Raw genomic sequence first — 22,104 nt, 5'->3', positions numbered from 1 at the left:
CAAATATTACAACTGTCCAAATCATAAAAAACAAGGCCAGTCTGAGAAAGTGTCAGAGCCAAGAGGAGCTTAAGGAGATATAACAAATGAATGTAATGCGGTACACTGGATGGGATCCTGGGACAGAAAAATGACATGATATGAGGCCAATTATCACACAGCGTGGGGCTAATAATTTACTGTTTGTGAGCTCCTTTAGGGCAGGAACCTGTATCTTATTCCTCTCTCTTTTCCCAATGTCAGTCACAATGAGTGAGACGCTCTAAAATAGTTTTGTTGAATGACTAACTCAACAAGTCCTGGTAATTTCTGTAGGGTGTCTTGAATCAAAAGTGCTATGAAAATACAAATAAATACTTCTAAAAACCTATTCCCTGTTCACCATGAGATACTGCAATGAAAAGATTTTGGATAGAGCAGAAACAGATGGCTCAGTTAAGATATCAGATAGGTCAGATGGTATCCTGAAATTGGTGTCATGGTAGATTTTGGCCTTTCTTCCAAAATGAAATAAGCAGAAGTCACTGGAGAGTAAACCACCTCCCCCAGGTGGAAATTGAGAAAGAGGGTGTTTGGCAAAGAAGTTTATTGAGAACTTGATAGAACAATTGTCCCAAACTTCTTTTCTAAGGGATCTACCCTTGAGAAGTACAGTTACTTCTCTGTTTAATAATGTGCCTCACTCTACGAGGAGGCAGAGGTCTCTCCCAAATGAAGAACCTATCTTGTGCTTCTTTAAGGGTTAAAACTATATCAACAAAACTGACTGGCAATTTGTCTTTGCCTGAAAAGTATATCCGTTGTTCAAGAGATTGTCCTGCAGCGTGGACCCAGACAAAGAATCCTAAGGGCTTTGTGAGACTTGGACACCAGAAGGTCCTTGAACCTAGTGGACACTGAGAGCCATGTTTCTCACCACCTATATTGCTGAAGCACCCCTCCCGTTCTTCCAACATTACATGGATTAAATGAATCAGAGTTATGGCACTGTGCTTGCAGGATGGAAGTGGGAAGGGAGAGAGGTTGTGAATAGACAATTAGATGTCTCAAAAAAATAGAATGGAGAGTCTCACAGTGGAGTTATGAAGGAGTTATTTTGGAGTTACACAGATGCACACACACAAAATTAAACCAAAACAAACAAACAAAACACCCAAGGAGGGGGCAGGGTTTTATTTTGTAGGATTCTCCCCTTGGAATCTAAAAGTAAATAGCAGGTCCATGAATAACATCATTCCATTCAATGTTTTTTCATTATAACATCGAGAGAGAGAGAATTGATTCCTGATGGAGGCCGCTTTCTGTGTGACATTAATCTTACTTGTCTTTATTTATCTTTCTTAAATGTATGTGTAGCTCACATTTATTTCAATGTTTAATATTAGAAGTGTTTTGGATCTTTATTTTGAAGTTTGGTGAGTTTTGTGACCAGGAATTGCCACAGAAATTTAACTATTGGTTATATCAATTAGCCTATGATAAAATTAGAACCTATATAATATTAAGTGAGAATTACAGAATTTAGTTCGCTGTCTTATTTCCTCTGGGGCCCACATAAAGACAAGGTAACTACTCAGGGGTTGAGCTGGGTGTGAGAGGGATGAAGAGAACAGTGGAGAGCAGGGATGGGGAGTGCGCTGTATAATCTGGAGGAAGGTGACTCTGAAATGAGGTAGAAAATGATGTTTGAATTAGACCAATAATAAATCCATTAAAGTCCAAGTTGGTATAAATAGATACCAAGCCTTCATTACTTACAAATTTAAGCATAAGAAGAGAAATTAAAGCCAAGATGAGCATGCCAAAGGAAAGAAAAAAACAACAGAACTTTGGCCAGCCTACATTTCTTTTGACTTCTTTAAGGATTCTTCTACTAGCTTCTGATTCTGCATTACCAAATGTACATAATAACTTAGTACTTACTGCTTAGAACACTATGTTGTCTATTGTCTGGTTAATAAATGAGACTTTGTTGAATGAATTTATATTTTAAGAAAATGATCAGTGATGATGAATAAAAGCAGTACTTTAACATTAATCCTACCAGACCTGAGGCCCTGAACCTAACTGTCCCCTATACCTGGTCTCCTGAGCATTAAAGAGAAAAAACCAACATGATATAGAAAAATGTTAGTTACATGCAAACAAGTGGTTAGAATAAGATGGAACTTGGAGACATTGTAGAAAATAGGTCTACCTTTCATCTAGCGCCAATATTCCACCTTTGTGTGGAAATTACTGAAAAATCGGTACAGCGGTCTGGTAGGGTTAATCTTCATAGAAAAGAACTAACACCTTATGGACAGGAAGTAATTCATTTACTTAATGTTTGACTTCTAATTGGCACCATTTAACAAAATCCAGCACCCATTTTTGATAAAAATGTCTCAGACAAATGGTAATAGAGGGATTATATCTCAACAAAATAAAGTTCACATATGACAAACCCTCAGCCAATATCATGTCAATGGTAAAAAACTGAAAGCTTTTCTCTAAAATCAGGAACAAGACAAGGATGTGCACTCTTACCACTCTTATTCAATATAGTTCTATGAAACCTTTTGTAGGCCAAAATGATGTCAAGCAAAGAAGCAATTATCATTCATTTATATGGGAAAATTTTGATCATTCCCAGACCCCCAAAATAACCTACCAAATCATACCAAGTAACACATAAAACGTACAATAACACTAACAAATAGTAAAAGCTGGAATGCACAAAATAAGTCGAGATAAAACACAGGTGCTCAAACACACAGTGCAAAGCTCTGGTGGCTTCATGCTGACATGCTGAGTGTAGTTCTTGCGGGAGGATCTTAGAGGGTCCACTCTCTCTGCTTGGGGTGTACATTGCCTCTATAATGGATCTGCTCCTTTAAAAAAAAACGCTGAATGCTATTTTTGGTTTTCATCTTTGTTTTTGTAAAAGTGAAAATCCTCTTCAGATTTCTTTTAATCAGTGAAAACAGGCACTACTGTAGGTATTTTGTAAAAGGCAAGTGGCAAAATTCCAACTTTCAAAAAGTGGGAGATACCTGTATTACACAGGTCCTCAACACAATTGTTCTTCATAGAATTTATCATTCTTAGACCATGTTCTCAAACACATTCCCCTTCTTGAATTTCTGATTTCATTTGATGAATTTCTTATTCAATTATTTCTTCAAGCCTGAAAGCCAGGGAGATTACTTACTCCTTTTCACCTTCTATATCCACCCTGTCACCAAGTCATGTTGTTTCTAACTCCTATAATTTTACCTCTGTATTTTAAAAATTATACAATTCATATATAATTATTATTAAAAATTATGTACTCCAGAAATATAAGGAACAGTTAAAATTCTTCTTCAGTCTCCCTGTCCATAAAACCCAGCCTCTACAAGGAAACTCTATCCATATTCCAAAGAACTTCCCATCAGCTAGCCTTTGGGTCTCGGGCTTTCCACACCCATAGCATGATCTATTCTGGGTAAGATGGGCTCAGAGAACTAGACTACCTAAGTATGGAACACGGATTCTACTGAGTTTGTGTGTGAGATAACCAGAGCATGATGTAAAAGAGTGATCCCAGGCTTCAGGTGGCCATGTTGCATTGATCATGAGAGGAATGGCAATACTAGCCTGATGGAGAGGTGGCGTGGCTAGAGGAGGCCAAGATAGGGCCTTCTGAATGAAGGTCAGGGTCCAGGGAGGGAGCCCGGCTTTCCTAAGGTTAGTACTAGTTTCTAATGTAGCACCAGATTTCATTAGAATTAATTCAGAAATTGAATAGGGCTGAGACTATAGATGTTTTAATTTTTTTCTTCATCAAGTATTTGAGTTGTTACCCTAAACTGAATCCCATGCATGTACTAAAGAAACAATTGGTGAACAAGACCCAGTACAGATACATCTTCCAATTTCATGTAGGTCTTCAGCAATGTGGATAATGCAGTGGTGATTATATGCCTATAAATATTCTAAATGAATATTATATTGATATCAGAGTAAACTCTAAAAATTACTTTTGAGTTTAAAGTAAACCTATAGTCTGTTGTTATTCTTACATAAATATGATCTTTTATGTAAGAAGTGAGACTGGGCTTCATTGCTGAAGTCCATTACTTATAGTGCGCTGCCCTCTGGTGGTTAAAATACAATTGTTTTTTTTCCTTTTTTCTTTTCTTTCTTTCTTTCTTTCTTTCTTTCTTTCTTTTTTTTTTAAGTTTACCCCAAGGCTTCCTAGAGAGGAAAGATCCTGGGTTTTTGCATTAATATTTATTTTTCCATTTATTATTGTTTTCTTGGAAAAAGGCCCATTGCTTTTGAAGTTAAGTTAAAATCACAGGTATAACTACCCTGTGGAGAATTTTTAACCATTTTCTGAGAATCTCAGAAAGAATTCCAATGAAATTTGGGGAGAAAAACCCAATTTATATATTGTATAGCTAAGGTTATAATGTATGGGTTGGGATGGGCTACATTATTCATTTTTCAGGTTCTGTTGGTCATCTTGCACGGGGATCATGTTTTCAGGAGACTTCTTGCTTCGGGAACATATTGGTAAGGTAGGAAGATCTTAGTCTTTGCTAATATACTTACTTAGAGAATAGTTTTTGTTAAGTCATTTCTATTGAAGATTTTGTTTCCATTCAGTTTTCTCTTCTCAATGCTGGCTGACAGTTTGACAATCTAATGATAATAAAGCTATGATGCCCCAAGGTATGGTCATTATGCTTCTTGTCTTTATCCTTTCATTCATACTCAACAGGCTCCTGCATTTTGAGGCAATGGAGAAGTACTTGGGAAAACACAAAGAGGACACCTGTAATACTTTCAACAATAAAGATAAATTTAAGAAAACACACACACACACACACACACACACACACACACACACACACACAAAACTCTTTTTAGAAGTTAAAGTGTATCCTAACAAGGATCTCCTGGTGGTATGGGTGGGGTGGGGAGGCACCACCAGCACACGTCCTTGGGAATATGATTATAATATACCCCTCTGGCAGCAGCAGGGGATTGCTATTTAACCATTTCATGCCAAGATTAATATAGAACTTATACCTATATTTGTGTATCAGTTCGTAGGTATATACAAACTTGAGAAATCATTTATTTGGAGAAGTATATAGTTCTACCCCGTCTGTATGTGTTTCTGCATTTCAAACATGTGCTTCCCATTCTGAGACCTAGTGAACCAACCATATTCCTCTGGGAATCGGTAAGTAAAAATGTCAGAAAGCTTCACAGCATGTATGTTGATTGATTGAACTACAGTAAATTCTCTTAGTTTTTCCCCCTGTTATTTCTGGTTAAAATGTATGGGAAAGAAAGATGCCTTTCCCAGGAGTTCTGCTGTATATCTACCTTCACTAAGCACCACATTAAGTGAACTCTCAGAGGAGGAGTCTCGTTGCTTTGTTGAAGAGAAATTCTTTCTACTCAAGTTAAAAGACCATTATTAGAAACTGTGAGTTGTTTTGATGTCTCACCTTAATAAATCTATTTTTTCTGTTGATGATAGAAAAATTGGATCCTTTTGAGGGACAATTTTGTAATATTTTCAAGCATTTTAGGTATATATACACTATGACCAGTAAATTCTGCTTTTAGGATTCTGACCTGTAAGAATATGAACATGTTGAGTAGTTAGAGGTATAGTCAAGAATTTTCATTTCAGTATTTTTGTGATAGCAAAAAAAAAAGTGGGGTGGGGGAGAAAATAAATATAAATGCCTATCAATAGGTGAGTAGATAAATATATTTTGCTATATCATGACATGGAACACAATCCAAACCTTAAGATGGGAATTAATAAGCTATATATGAGCTGACTTGAAAAGCTATTCATACTATGTTGTAAAGTGAAAAAGGGAATTTAAAAATAATATGCATCTACTAAAAAACTACTAGAACTAATGAACAAGTTTAGCAAGGTTGCAGTATACAAGATCAATGTACAAAAATTAGTTTAATCTCTAGACAGTATCAATGAGTAATCTGAAAATGAATTTAATACAATTCAATTACAGTAGAGTAAAAAAAAATAAAATTAGTTGAGAACAAATGTACTCAAAGAAGGTCAAGACTGGTACATTAAAACCAGTATAATTAAAAAGTTAAAATCTAAATTAATGGAAAGCATTCCATGCTCATGGATTGGAAGACTTAATATTGTTAAAATAGCAGTATTCCTGAAATTAATCTACATATTCAATACAATCCCTACCAAAATACCAGTTGTTGTTTTTTGTGGAAATTGGCAAACTGATCCTAAAATTCATATAGAAATATAAGAAACTCAGTAGAGCCAAAAATATTTTAAAAGGGAGTCAAGTTAGGAACTCAGACTTTTATTTCAAACCTTACCACTGAGCTGCAGTAATCAAGACAGTGTTGTACTGAATAAAGATAGAGGTGGAAATATATCTATACTATCTCTCTCTCTCTCTCTCTCTCTCTCTCTCTCTCTCTCTATATATATATATATATATATATATATATATATATATATAATATATATATATATATTAGAGGCCCGGTGCACAAAATTTTGTGCACTTGGGGGTGGGGTGGGGAAGGGGGTCCCCCAGCCCGGCCTGTGCCCTCTCGCAGTCTGGGACCCCTCGGGAGATAACGACCTGCTGGCTTAGGCCTGCTCCCGGGTGGCAGAGGGCACAACCAATCCCTAAGTGCAGCCCCTGGTCAGGCTCAGAGCAGGGCCGATTGAGGAGTTGGGGCGCCGCCCCGTCATGCACAGAGCAGGACGGATCAGGAGGTTGCGATGCCTCTCTCAGTCATGCTCAGGGTAGGGCCAATTGGGGGGTTGGGGCACCGCCCCCTGTCACACTCAAGGCAGGGTCGATGGGGGAGGTTGCGGCGCCACCCCCCTGTCACGCACAGAGCAGGGCCGATCGGGGGGTTGGGGCACTGCCCCCTGTCACTCACAGAGCAGGCCCATTAGGGGGGTTGGGGCTCCGTACCCTGTCACACACAGAGCAGGGTCGATCAGGGGGTTGGGAGCTCCCCCTGTCACACTCAGGGCAGGGCCAATGGGGAGGTTATGGCTCTACCCTGTCATACACAGAGCAAGGCCCGTGGAGGGGGGTTGGGGCGCCATCCTCTATCACCCACAGAGCAGGGCCGATCAAGGGGTTGGGGTGCCGCCACTGTCATACTCGGGGCAGGGCCGATGGAGAGGTTATGGCTCAACCCTGTCACACACAGAGCAGGGCCCGTGGGGGGGTCGGGGGTTGGGGCGCTGCACCCTGTCACACACAGAGCAGGGCCGATCAGGGGGTTGGTGCGCTGCACCCTGTCAAACACAGAGCCGCAGGGCAATCAGGGTATTGGGGAGCTCCCCCCTATCAGGTACAGAGCAGGGCTGATCAGGGGGTTGGGGCACCTTCCCCTGTCACGAACAGAGCAGGGCGGATAGGGAGGTTGTGGCCCCGCCCCCTGTCACACACAGAGCAGTAGGGCGATCAGGGGGTTTGGGCGCTGCCCCCTGTCACACTGATCCCGGTGCCGGGAGCCTCGCTGCTCCGCTGATCCCGGTGCCGGGAGGCATATTACCCTTTTACTATATAGGATAGAGGCCTGGTGCATGGGTAGGGGCTGGCTGGTTTGCCCTGAAGGGTGTCCTGGATCAGGGTGGGGGTCCCCACTGGGGTGCCTGGCCAGTCTGGGTGAGGGGCTGAGGGCTGTTTTCCGGTTGGCGAGTGACTGAAGCTCCCAACCGCGCCTTGTTTTCTTTTCTTTTTTTTTTTTTATTCTGGGCCAGCTTTAGCTCTGAGGCCTCGCTGCTGAGAACATCGATACAATGTTGCAGTCTGGCTGGCTTTCAGTCCAGCTGGTTTCTGGGGTTTTGTTTAGCTTCTTATTTGCAACATAGTACATAGTTGCTTAGAGTTGCAGCTGAGAGGCCGGCAAGTTAGGTGGGGAAAGTTGGAGTCCGCAGTCACTGAAGCAAGCAAGCCTCCCTGCTCGCTTCAGTGCATGGCTGCCGGCCGCCATCGTGGCTGACAGTTAATTTGCATAAGGATATGCTGATTAGCCAATGGGAAGGGTAGCAGTCGTATGCTAATTACCATGTTTCTCTTTTATTAGTGTAGATGGCTAATATGCTAAGTGTCTCTCCAACTGTCTGACCAGTCGCTATGATGCACACTGACCAATAGGGGGCAGATGCTCAATGCAAGAGCTGCTGTGATGCACACTGGCTATTTACAAAGAAACAGCACCACAGACCTGGTGCTGACAAAGCAACACTCGGCTTCCCTCAAGTGGGACACAGGCCCTGCCACCACCCCGGAGCAACAACCCACCAAATCCCAGCCGATGCTGCCAAGACCCCATGGCGCAAAATGTGGCCCATAGCCCAGTCCGGCCCAGAAAGAGTGGCTGTGGGTGCCAAGTAATGACATCTCATAAAAATGCCTGGCTTCCTCTCCCTAGGAACTAGCCTCCCTGCAGTTTCTTCAGCCCAGGAACATGACTTGCTTTATAGCCAGGTGCAAACATTTTACACTTTAACCAAATGTTTGTGAAGCAATTTCCCATGCCTCATCTCATTTGATCCTCATAGAAGTCCTGGAGTAGATAGATAGGAGACTCAGTGAAATCCTATTTTCTTTTCATTAGCTGGAAAATGGAGATTTAGAAAACTTAGAAACTTGACCCAACTGAAAAGAAGTAAGAAATGGTGGAAATTAAAAAGGACTTCAGGTTTTCTCACTGTGCAGAATATAGTCAAACACTGCTGCAGTTAAATATTTTGCCATTTATTCTCCCTGAGTGATCTACAATAATAATCTGCTTTGTGTTGATATTTACTGCTATGTTGCTGACAATTACCTGAAGGTGACATTGGGGTGCTTCACTGGGCTGGAAAATGTTTATCTAAATCAGAAATCAGGTCTAATTTAGCAAGTTTATTTTATATATATAAAAGGCTAAGTTGACTCACACATGCATGTTACACATAAAGCTCTCGCTGGAACCAATCTCATGTGTGTGTTTCGATCTGTCATTGTCTATTGTGAATTTCATTGACACTTCTATTATAGAGAAAGGGCGAATAGTGATATTAAAATATTTCTTCTAATTAATTTTCTTTCAATGTGCACGAATCTGTGCACCGGGCCACTAGTAGAACATAATTGAGAGCCCAGAGGTAAACTCTTATATTAGTAGTCAATTGATTTTCAATAAGGTAACAAGACAATTCAGTGGGAGAAAATACTCTTTTCTGCATATGGTGCTGGGACAACTATATATCCATATTCAGAAGAATGAAAGTAGACCCTATTATTACACCAAAAATTTAACTCAAAATGGATCAATGAATAGAGTATAAGAGTTAAAACATAAAACTCTTAGAAGAAAACATAGGAGCAAGTCTTCACAACCTAGGTTTAGTCAATGATATCTCAGATATGAAACCAAAAGCACAAGCCATTAAAAAAACAACAGTAAGTTGGACTTCATCCAAATTGAATACTTTTGTTTCAAACAACACCATCTACAAACTGAAAAGACAACCCACAGACTGGGAAGAAATATTTGCAAGTCATATCTCTAATAAGGACCCTGTATTCAGAATATATAAGGAATTCCTATAAATTTAAAAAAATTAATTATTTATTTTACTAAGCACTTTTAAAAATAATTTTTTATTTTTTCAAATATGGTTGACATACATTATTATGTTAGTTTCAGGTATATAACATAGTGACTAGACATTTGTATAACTTAAGATAAATCTAGTACTTATCTGACACCATATATAGTTATTACAATATTATTGACTATATTCTCTATGCTATACTTTATGTCCCATGACTACTTTTATATTTGACAATTTGCACATCTTAATCCCTTCCCCTTTTTTACTGATCCCTGTAACCCGCTTCCCATCTGACAACCATCAAAATGTTCTCTGTATCTGTGAGTTTGTTTCTGTTTTGTTTGTTCATTTACTAGTATATTGTTTTTTAGGTACCACATAACAGTGAAATCATATGGTATTTGTATTTTTCTGACTTATTTCACTTAGCATACTACTCTCTAGGTTCATCCATATTGCTGAAAATGGCAAGATTTCATTATTTTTTTTATGGCTGAGTATATATGTACCACCTCTTTTTCTATTTGTCTATTGATGGGCACTTAAGTTGCTTCCATATCTTGGCTATTGTAAATAATGCTGCAATGAACGTAAGGATGCATATGTCTTTTAACATTAGAGTTTTGGGTTTCTTCAAATATATGCCCAGAAGTGAAATTATGAGGTCCTTTGTCTCTTGTTACAGCCTTTATTTTAAAGTCTATTTTGTCTGGTATAAATATTGCCACCCCAGCATTTTTGTTGTTGTTGTTGTTTCCATTGCATGAAGCATCCTTTTCCATTTCTTTACTTTCTGAAGTGAGTTTCTTATAGGCAGCTTATCTCTTCAGCTACCCTATATCTTTTGATTGAAGCATTTAATACATTTACATTTAAAGTAACAATTGAGAGGTATGTAGTTATTGTAATTTTATTATTCATGTATGTTTTTTCTTATTCTTCTTAAAGAAGTCCCCTTTAACATTTCTTATAATATTGGTTTAGTAGTGATGAACTCCTTTAGCTTTTTCTCTTGTCTGGGAAACTTTTTATCTGACCTTTGATTCTAAATTATAGTCTTGCTGGGTAGATTAATCTTGTTTCTAGGTCCTTCCTTTTTTTACGTTGAATATTTTGTGCCAATCCCTCCTGGCCTACAAAGTTTCTGTTGAGAAGTCAGCTGACAGCCTTATGGGAGCTCCCTTTTCTCGTGTTGATTTTAAGATTCTCTCTTTGTCTTTAACCTTTGTCATTTTAATTATGATGTGTTTTGGTATGGACTTCTTTGAATTTATCTTCTTTGTGACTCTGTGTTTCCCGGACTTTTATATCTATTCTCTTTGCTAGGTTTGGGGGGTTTTCCGTCATTATTTCTTTAAATAGGTTCTCAATCCCTTGCTCTCTATCTTCTAATACTCCAATGATGTAAATAATGGTTTGGTTGATATTGTCCCAGAGGCCCCTGAAACTATTCTTATTTTTTAAAATTATTTTTGCTGTTCTAATTGACTGTTTTCTGCTACCTTGTCTTCCAAATTTCTAATTTGGTCCTCTACTTCATCTAATCTACTGTTGATTCCCTCTACTGTATTCTTCATTTCCATTATTGTATTTTTCATTTCTGACTGGTTCTTTTTAATGTTTCTCTATATCTTTTTTTATGTTTTCTATCTCTTTGTAAAAGTTTTCACAGAGTTCATTGGACATCCTTATAACTAATTTTTTGAACTCTGTATCCAGTAGATTGCCTGTCTCCATTTTGTTTAGTTCATTTTCTGGAATTTTGTCCTGTTTTTTTCATTTGAGACATGTTTCTTTCTCTTCTCATTTTGGCTGCTTCCCTGTGTTTGTTTCTGTGTCTCCCAGTATTGGTAGAGAGGCCTTATATAGTAGATGTCCTGTAGGGCCCTGTGGTGTAGTCTTCCTGGTTACCTCAGCAGGTGCTCCAGGAGTGTCCCTTGTGTTGGTTGGTTGTACTCTTTTGTTGTAGTTGAGCCTTGATTGCTGATGGCATGTCAATGGGAGGGACTGACTCTTAGGCTGATTGGCTGTGAGGACCTGCCATGACTGTAGTGGAGGAGCTGTTGTGCAGGGGCTAACACCACAGAGCAGGATTTGCTTTAGTGAGGCGCTGGTGCTTGCTGAGTTTGCCTTTTTGGTGTGTTGTTTGTGTCGGCGGTTGGGTGGTGCTTTGATGTGATCTCAAGCTGACCACAAGATGTATTGGTTCTGGGGCCTTTTGAGAGGGACCATGATGCAGGCCAAAATCAACCACTGACTTTGCTCTGCCTGGGGCCATGTAGTCCGAACTACAAGGTGATCTATAGATGGTTACTGTTTGTGCTGGGCTTGGAGGTATCTGGGAGAAGCTAAGCTATGAATCAAGGCTGGCTGCCATTAGTGTCAGGGTTGGGGCATCTTAGTCAGAAGTAGTTGGCATGTGCTGTTTGTTTGGGGATTGTGAGCCATTGTAGAATTTTAGAAAAATCTGCAGCATGAGCCAAGACCAATCATCTGTATATAAAAGTCACTGGAAATGGCTTGGGCGGCCCCCAAAGTTGGGTCAGGTTGGGTCTCAGGGAATTACTAGGGTGGAAGGAACCGTGATAGCTAGATTGATGTAGACTAAGATATGGTACCCACCTGCATGTACAAGGGAGGGCTCAGCAAAGAAATACAGCACTTCTGTCTGGGAGACAGCTTCTCCTCTGGTCTTTGCCATGAAGCCAGACAATTCAGTTCTTCACCAGATGTCCCTGGCACTACCTGCTGCTTCAGTACCTAAGCTTAGAGCAAGTGAGTCCCTCGGCAAGTAAGTCCATGTGTGTATTCCTTTCTCTCTCTCTCTCTCTCTCTGGTTAGTGGTTTTCTATATAACAATAGCTGTGTGTTATGTTGGAAAAGAAATGGTATTTTACAAATGATAAAAGTTTGATGTCAATAAAAATATTTAGTCTTCTGGAATTAAAATTTGACAAATAAAGCATGAGAACCAAGGTATTTTTCATATGCTTTTATATATTTTAAAAGGTATTTCCATTATTTTAGGCATTTTTCATGCATATATTTATTCATGATATATTTTATTGAGTTGTTGCTAAGTTCCAGACACTTTACTAGGTGTTTTGGAGCGTGACTAGGATATATTCTCTGCCTTCAAATACTCATGTTCTAACTAAAAAGACAATTTTATAAATAAGTAATTATGGTAGAAAGTGAAATAAAGAATTACCTACAAAATGTGATAGCAAAGAAATAATAAAAAATGACGTGAACACAAAAATGTATTTAATTGCAGTACATAAAAAGAAAAAGCACTAAATCATTTTATTAACCCAATAATAAAAATTGTTTTTTTTTATTGCAGCAAGAACCTTGAGATTATCAGTGAAATATTATAAAGTTGCAAATTACTTCAACTTGGATCTTAAAATGCCAACACATTTCAAAGGGAGATACATCATTAAAAAGATACACAAATTTAAATTATATTTAAAAAATCCTATGCTGTGGCATCGTAAGGAAAAGCAACGTTAATACTTTCTATTTTCTCTCTTATCTCCTCAGATTTTAAAATGATCATCTTAAAGTGAATGAACATTGAAGTTGACTTTGAAGAATATTAGACCCACTTCACATTTTGCAGGTAACTCACAAAAACACCTTGTGTCACACAATTGCCTGTGTTTGTCTCATCTTTCAACCTCCTTCTACTTTCACCCAAAATAGAGCTGTGTAAATAGCTTGTAGCAGGGTCCTTGGTTCATGTCTGGCTGGAAGTTCTTTAGCATTTCGAGTTATAATTATTTGTATACACATGCTAGCTCCTATTCCAGATTATAAACTCTGCCTATTTCTAATTGCATCTGCAACAGATTCCAGTATAACTGCTTATACAGACAGGTGCTCAGCAGTTATGGCATGCATAAATGATCTGCTACCAATCCAGGAAACAAACTACTGGAATTTACATTTTCCTCACTGACAAACTTTGATTTAGAGAATGTTTCTTTTAAATCCTTGGGAAAAGTTAATCAGAATCTAAATCTACCATGTCACTTCCTTTATACAGTCCAGTGCAACTATTCTTCTGGGTCCATAAAAGTGTCTGGGACATTTGCCAGGATATATTACTTTAAAACTTAGTTTCAGCACTTTAGAAATTGTTTTCCTTTTTTAATACTTTCCCAATAATTATGATTTCCTGCCATCAGGTAGCACCAACAATTATAATGCCTTAAAAAAAGTGTTCTTTGTGATGCAGACTTTTGTTGTAAAAATAATTTAAAATAATAAAATAAGACTAAATAACAATAAAAAGATATATAATTAAAGATATTTGAAGAGACAGTGGAATAATTTTGGATTGTTCACTTTCCACATTTCATCAAGTCTAAGATGCCTTTGATTTTAATTGGCACCATTCTTTTATGTACCAATAAGAAGGAAAAGACATTGGAAATTACCCTCCTAGTTAAGTATCACATTCATTACTTCTATTTTTCTTTGAGTATTTAAGATATAACATAGTGACTATAGTTGATAACATAACACTATTTATTATATGATTCAATTTGCTGAGTACAGAACTTGTCGTCTCACCAATTTCTTAAAAATGTATAATTTTTTAAAAAGTTCTTTTGTAATTATTAGACACAGATATTTATAATATATTACTCTGCTCTGTTTCCATGCCTTTGTGGGTGATTAGTAACTTTTTATTCAATGCTGAATCATAACACAATCTTTCTAAGGACATTTTGTGGCAATTAGACTTAATATGAGTATTCAAAATCCTCAAAATTATTAAAATTATGACAAACTAAATAGCTACTGCTAAGTTTGTACATGCTTAAGCTTGTTACATTGAGTATCAGAATAACCTCAATTTTAAGATGATTGATGCTGATTTCAGAGATCATTTACGATTTGTGAACAAATTTGAACTTAGGATCAATGAAATGCAGTATCTTTAACTTTGCCTGTGGTAATTCAACTTGAATTTTTAGTTGATAATCAAAAGCCCTTCTCTGAATTTTGGGTTCCCTTTCCCTCAGCACTGTCTATTTTTATAGTCCTTTTGGGATTTCTTATTTCCAACCTAATCAAAAGAGGTGTTTAATTTTCTCTCCCAGTACTGCTGAGCAACTTGAAAAAAAATTACAATACAGCCTCTAGTCCTAAATATTTCTTCCAGTTCATGAGACTATAGAAGAGATAAAGAGACAAGCTCACAGAACACTGAGCTTTGAAGTTCTACGACTAGATTCTTTCCAATCAGAGGAAGTAATTTCAATTTTGTTCTTTAAAAGAGTAAAACATGTACCCCGGCCCCCAAATCATCCTCTGTTGTAATTACATGTTACCTTTCATGTCTCAGCAGAGTTTTGAAATGAACTTGACCTCTGGGGCTTTTCTTCCTCAGCAGGCTGGGGAGCATGGCCACCATCTTTCTCATTTGTTTGAAGGTTTATTGGAATCTCAAAATAATTCCCATAGGAGATTCCACTTTCTTTAATCATGGATCAAATGATTCCAGTTTTAGCATCAACATCGAGATTGGAGAAAGGTTACATATTGTTGAAAGCTCTTTCTGGGAAAGGCATTAAAAATTCAACTGAATAGCCTAAGCTGAATACCTTACACTGAAATAACTATTTTTATTCTAGTCTCCTAATGCACTGTGTGCTCGCTCTTAGAATTTGATAGCGATTACCATTCATTCAGTTGTTTAAGCCAGAAATCAGAAACATTCAAAGACTTGCCTCATCAAAGCCCCCATTTGTCTTTAATTATTTGCTTGTCTTTCTTTGTTATGGACTGAATATTTATGTCCCCTCAAAATTCATAAGTTGAAATTCTAACCTCCCAATGTGATGGCATCCCAAGGTGGGGCCACTGGGAGGAGATTAAGTCATGAGAGTGAAGCCCTCATGAATGGGATAAGTGCTCTTACAAAAGAGACTCCAGAGAGCTCTCTTTCCCGTTGCCACATGTGGATACAATGAGAAAACGGCCACCTGAAATGCAGAAGAGGGGCCTTACCAGACCTGACGATGCCGTCATGCTGATCTTGGACATCTACCCTCCATAACTGTAAGGGAAAAAATTTATGTTGTTTATATACCATCCAGCCTATATAATTTTGTTATAGCAGCTTGAATGGACGAAGACATCTGCTCGAGACCTTAAACTCTGATGCGATAGAAACTATAATTATTCCATTTATATTTGCAACTCCAGTTCTGGGTGTATAGTTAATATATTAAATTAAAGTGCAAATGAGAATCAACTTTCTCTGTGTCTTGAGAGAGTGAACTGACTTATTAGTAGTTAAGGACTGATATTGGATGGAAACTTGGACGTTAAGCTCCTTGATTTTAACTAGATTTTATTTTGTGCTTATTTTGTACCTTAATAGGGCAAACCCATGAGGATTCCTGGTAAGTGCTTAAGCTACTCATAGATAGAGAGGATTTTAGAATTAAAAGGAAACTCAGAGATCAGTTCAGTCTCATACCAACCCAAAGAAGGCATCTATTTTCTGAAAATTTAAAAGTCAAGAACACTGAGGCAATTGGTTCCGCACTAGAGCTGACTTAGGTTTCCTTTGTGTCTCCCCAGTTGGTGGGAAAGAGTCAAGTGTTGCTAACAGAATATCTTTATAAATAAATTAAAAATTGTTGGACAGAACTTACTCTCTGATAGAAAGCTAACAAAAAATATTGGCTTAAACTTTGTCTGGCAAAGTTAATATATTATGAACATTTTGACATTGAAATTCAAAGATTTTCTAAGACTAGGTTTCTTTGGAGTATAAAAAGCACTTTTGAGGATATCAAAAGATATAATAGATGAAGTGGGAGGAAAAAGTTATGGGAAGTTAAGTCTTTCATTTGTTACTTTTGACAAGCTAAACCCAAGTAATAAGAGGCAAGGTAGTATTCTAATAAAGCATGCCTCACTGCGTATAATTGAGTTAATCTGTTCTCATCTCTAGCACATCAAGCTGCCAAGAATTTTAATAATCACAGTGCACAGGAGGATTAGGGAAGCTCTATACTCTTAAGTTGGTTAATGAAGTAAAGTGTTATGAGATATGTTTTCTCAGATGGGAAAAAAAACTAGCAGAACTGACTTTGGTTTGGATATGGTATCCATTTGCTTCTTATTTAAAAATAAATATTCTAAGAAGACTTCTTGCATTCCTCTAGACCTTTTTTTTCTTTGCTGGCATCAATAGTTCACTGAAAATTTCCTTATTAGTAAAAATATATTTTGGAGCAAAAGGGAGTGAGGAGTATTCTAAAATTGATGGATTCCTTTGTGTCAGATAGAAGTACTTAGACTCTACAACAACCCGGTTAGATAGGTGGTATTATTTCCATGTTAGAGATGAAGAGTACGAAGCTTGCAAATGGTAGTATTTTGCCCGAAGTCAATTGGAAACCAGGCGACTATGTGAAAGAAGTCTGTCTCAACTTCAAGTTGACTTTCTATTCTCTTTTGTCACTTCTTACTCTGCCCCATAAAGAAAAAGTGTTCTAATTCAGATTTTGGTTTGGTGTATAGAAAATAGTATCTATAGGATACATTAACAGAAAGTAAGCCTTTCTTACTAGTACAAATATCATTTTCCATCACAGCAATAATTAGAAACAATATTGATCACATGAAAATTATTCTTACTATTTGCCCCAGAACTGCAATCAAGTGTAACTGTATCCAAAACTAATAGACACAATTTAAAAAGTGGTTAACCTAAGAAATAATAACATACTATTATTAAAGTATTTTTCAAAGATTAAATCCAGAGAAACTATATGTCAGTAAATGTGAATAACTGGAAATCCCAAAGGAATACCAGTTGGATTTTAATATACTTTCTTAAGTTCTTGTACTTTACCATTACCCTATTTTGCAAAAAAAAAAAAAAGAAAAAGAAAAAAAGAAAATAATTAAAAAGTGAAGAAGAAAAGTAATCTACTTTCCTTCTACCTCATCCCTACTTCCAAAAACTTCTCTCATCTTTGGCGCATCAATCAGTTTCATACCTAGAGAACATATGATGTAGTTCATGTATTCATTTCATTATTATATAGCTCACTATCACTTGATCAGAATGGAATTTATTCTTCCTCATCTAGAACATCAAATGGTTAATACTACTATGATTTAAATCCAGAGAAAGTTAATAAAAAAGTCACCAGAAAACTGACAATGAAGGTCTATATACTTAGTGATAAATTTAAAACCATCTTCCTAAGACTGGGGACCTATTAATAATATGCTTATCCATAATTTGCACACTTTATTCAAAATAAATACTTAGATTAAACACTTATGGAGGCTGTCCATTCTGATTGCTTTCTATTTTTAAAGTAATGTTTAAAATTATGTCCAACATAGTAGATAGTTAAGCAATTTATACAATTTGGATTTTATTCTAATTTTAAGAGAACTCCTAAATTAAAAGTGACATATTTTCAGCCGGGATTTCTTCAGGTCAACATTCTTATCTAAATTGTAGGAAATCCTATTTTAAGGCAACAAAAAGAAATCAACCATAATAATGGCTCATGCTTAAATAATACTCATATGAATTGACATGAATATATGATAAATATTCATTTTCTCAAGACAATTGTTAACATATGGTCCCTTAATTTTTTATATAGCAAAATAAGAAAATATGATTACACTAAGAAAAGGGATCATAGCATAGTTTTTTGATAATTTAATTAAATATCGCTCATCATTTTTAGTCTTTCACTTACACAGTATAAACCTCTACACACTTCACCATAATCAATTTTAGAAAACAGTTTAAAAAAAACTCTCCAGTATCCTAAAACTTTAGGGCTGATGCTTAAAATTATCTTCTAGATTCCATAAAAATTATTTTTTTGGTTTGTTCTTTTTATTAAATATAGTCACCAGGAAAGAGGCTTTATATTCGCTACAAATAACCACAAAAAAGGTGAATAAAATTGCTTGTGGCTCAATAGAGATGTTATATTGTAATCTTAAAGATTTGAAAATTTGCATATGTTAAATAGAACAAAGCTGCAAATGTGTCTCCTTACAGAACTGGCTTAAATTCTAGGGTTATAGAATTCTCTCACGAAGTCTGTTTCAAATGCCCTAATTTTGTGTGGCACATAAGACTCTAAAAGTAAAAGTAGTTTGGGAAAGTTTCCAGATCACTTGTAAGGAAAATAAAACCTGCTTTGGGCATAATCATGTCCTTTTAATCAGTACAGTAATGTAGGTATTAGAAGGGGTTAACGGTGATTACATTCTTAGCTCCAAATTTGGAACCAATTCAGAGATAGGAACAAGAGTCAGACAGAAGGAGGCTAAAGTATTAGCTTTAGCCCTGGCCAGTTTGGTTCAGTTGGTTGGGTGTCATCCCATTCACCAAAGGGTTGCTGGTTCAATTCCTAGTCAGGGCTCAGGCCCAGGTTGTGGGCTCCATCCCTGGTGGGAGGCAGCCTATTGATGTTCCACTTTCACATCGATGTTTCTCTCCCTTTCCCTTCCTCTTTCTCTCAAAATTGATTTAAAAATTAGCTTTATAGAAGATTAAACTGGATGAGAAGATATGGTACAGGTGTTTGGCCACACCAAAAGAAAACATAAATCGAATGCAAATGCCTATGATGGTATTTTCAGAAATGTATCTTCCTGATGAGTTCAGCTATTTTAACCTGGTGTTTTGCCTCTAATGAATCCAGTTATATTGTACACGAATAGTTCTCCTTGCTATAGAATGTATCTTTACATAAACAGTTTTTTCTTTTTCTCTCAGAATGTATGATCACTTGTATCACCTTTTACTTATTTTTTTTTTACTTATCCTTTCCACCCTTTTTCTCTCTTAAGAAAAATAATTATTCACTTGGGACTATAAAATAAAACGCAGACAGGAAAGAAACATTCCATGAAGCCTAAACAAACATGGAAATTGGAAACCAGAGTGGCCTCTACTCAAGAAAAGAAAGAGCACCTATCCCTAGTGAGGGTGTCAGGACAGAAGTGGCTTTGTGGGGAATTTTGGAACAGATGGCAGGGAAGACTATGTGTTCACCTGACAATAGTGGCTCCTCATTTCTGGAGCGCGATCCACTCTGATCTGTTATGGAGGGGGTATCACCCTACTGTGACTATTCCTTGAGTCCCCCACCACCCACGGAAAATCAGAACTAGATTAAAATCTATTTCTAATATTTTTTTTCTTTTAAGTATGATCTTCCAAATGCTACATAAACTGTGTTTCAAAAATACTGAATGGAAACAAAATACAATAACAGAAATTGTAGGTGATTTAAATTTATTGTGTAGAAAATTATTTTAAATCCTATCTAATAAAAGAGAAGCATGGTAATTAGCCGTACCTCCGTTACCCTTCCCATTGGCTAATCAGGGAGATATGCAAATTAACTGCCAACCAAGATGGCGGCCAGCAGCCAGGCAGCTGACGCGAACAGGAAGGCTTGCTTGCTTCAGTGAAGGAGGAAGCCAAGCTTCCCCGCCTGCCTTGCCGGCCTCTGAGCTGCAACTCTAAGAAACATTGTAACAAATATAGAAGCTAAACAAAACCCTAGAAACCTGCTTTAGTCAGCCAGGCTTCAGCCAGCAGGACCGCAACATTGTTTCAAATACAGAAGGTAAACAAAGGCCAGAAACCTGCTTTCAGCAGCGGAGGCCTCAGAGCTAAAGCTGGCCCAGAATAAAAAAAAAAAGAAAAAAAGGAGCGGTTGGGAGCTTCAGTCACCCGCCAGCCTGAAAACGGCCCTCAGCCCCTCAGCCAGACTGGCCAGGTACCCCAGTGGGGACCCCCACCCTGATCAGGACACCCTTCAGGGCAAACCAGCCGGCCCCCACCCGTGCACCAGGCCTCTATCCTATATAGTAAAAGGGTAATATGCCTCCTGGCACCGGGATCAGCAGAGCAGCGAGGCCTCCCGGCACCGGGATCAGCGTGACAGGGGGCAGCGCCCAAACCCCCTGATCGCCCTGCGGCTCTGTGTGTGACAGGGTGCGGTGCCCCAACTCCCCTATCGGCCCTACTCTGTGAGTGACAGGGGGGAGCTCCTCAACCCCCTGATCGGCCCTGCTCTGTGCGTGACAGGGGGTGGCGCCGCAACTTCCCTATCGACCCTGCTTTGAGTGTGACAGGGGGCGGTGCCCCAACCCCCCAATTGGCCATACCCTGAGCGTGACTAGGGGTGGCATCGCAACCTCCCGATCCTCCCTGCTCTGTGCATGACAGGGGGCGGCACCCCAACTCCTCAATCGGCCCTGCTCTGAGCCCGACCAGGGGCTGCACCTAGGGATTGGGCCTGCCCTCTGCCACCCGGGAGCAGGCCTAAGCCAGCAGGTCATTATCTCCCGAGGGGTCCCAGACTGGGAGAGGGCACAGGCCGGGCTGAGGGACCCCCCCCCCCAAGTGCACAAATTTTTGTGCACCGGGCCTCTAGTATTTAAATAAAAATGTAAGTAACATTCATTGCCTTAAAAACTATAAAAAGACATATTAAATACAATTCAAGCATGCAACTATATTTTTCCTATTGTCTGGGGAGAGCTCAGGGTATTTGTGCTATTGTCTGAACCCCGTCTTGCTATTGTAATAATATGAAGAATTAAAATAGGTTTCCATCCTCAGTTATTTATAGAGGAGTTTTCTAACATTTCCAAATCTGCTTCTGTGTTTTGTTTTGTTTGTAATTTTTATTGGAAAAATATTTTAAAATTGGCATTGCCTCAACTTTTTACAACCCAGTGGTGTTTTAGCATTTACTTTTTTATTTTACTTTATTTTTTACTTTATTTTTATTGTTGATGCTATTATAGATGTCCCCAATTCCTCCCTTTTGCCCGCCTCCACCCAGCCCTGTTCCCCCTTCCCTCTGACCATCGCCACACTGTTGTCTGTGTCTATAAGTTATGCATACATGTTCTTTGGCTAATCCCTTTATCTTCTTTCATCCAGTCTCCCTCTCCCCTCTCCCATCTGACAGCTGTCAGTCTGTTCCATGTATCCATGCCTCTGTTTCTGTTTTGTTCATCAGTTTATTTTGTTCATTAGATTCCACATATAAGTGAGATCATATGCTATTTGTCTTTCTCTGACTGGCTTATTTTACTTAGCATAATACTCTCCAAATCTATCCATGCTGTCCCAAAAGGTAAGATTTCCTTATGGCCGCATAATATTCCATAGTGTAAATGTACCACAGCTTTTTTATCCACTCATCTACTGATGGACACTTGGGCTGTTTCTGATTGTAGTAATACTGCTATGAACATGGGGTTACATATATTTTTTCAAGTTGGTATTTTGTATGTATATTCCCAGAAGTGAGATCACTGGATCAAAAGGTAGTTCCAGTTTTAATTTTTTAAGGAAAATTCATACTGTTTTCCACAGGGGCTGCAGCAGTCTGCATTCCCACCAACAGTAGACTAGCATTCCCTTTCCTCCACTTTCTCAC

The sequence above is a fragment of the Myotis lucifugus genome, unplaced genomic scaffold (assembly GCF_000147115.1).
Source record: "Myotis lucifugus unplaced genomic scaffold, Myoluc2.0 scaffold_80, whole genome shotgun sequence".
Lineage (NCBI taxonomy): Eukaryota > Metazoa > Chordata > Mammalia > Chiroptera > Vespertilionidae > Myotis > Myotis lucifugus.
This window is presented reverse-complemented; position numbering follows the sequence as displayed.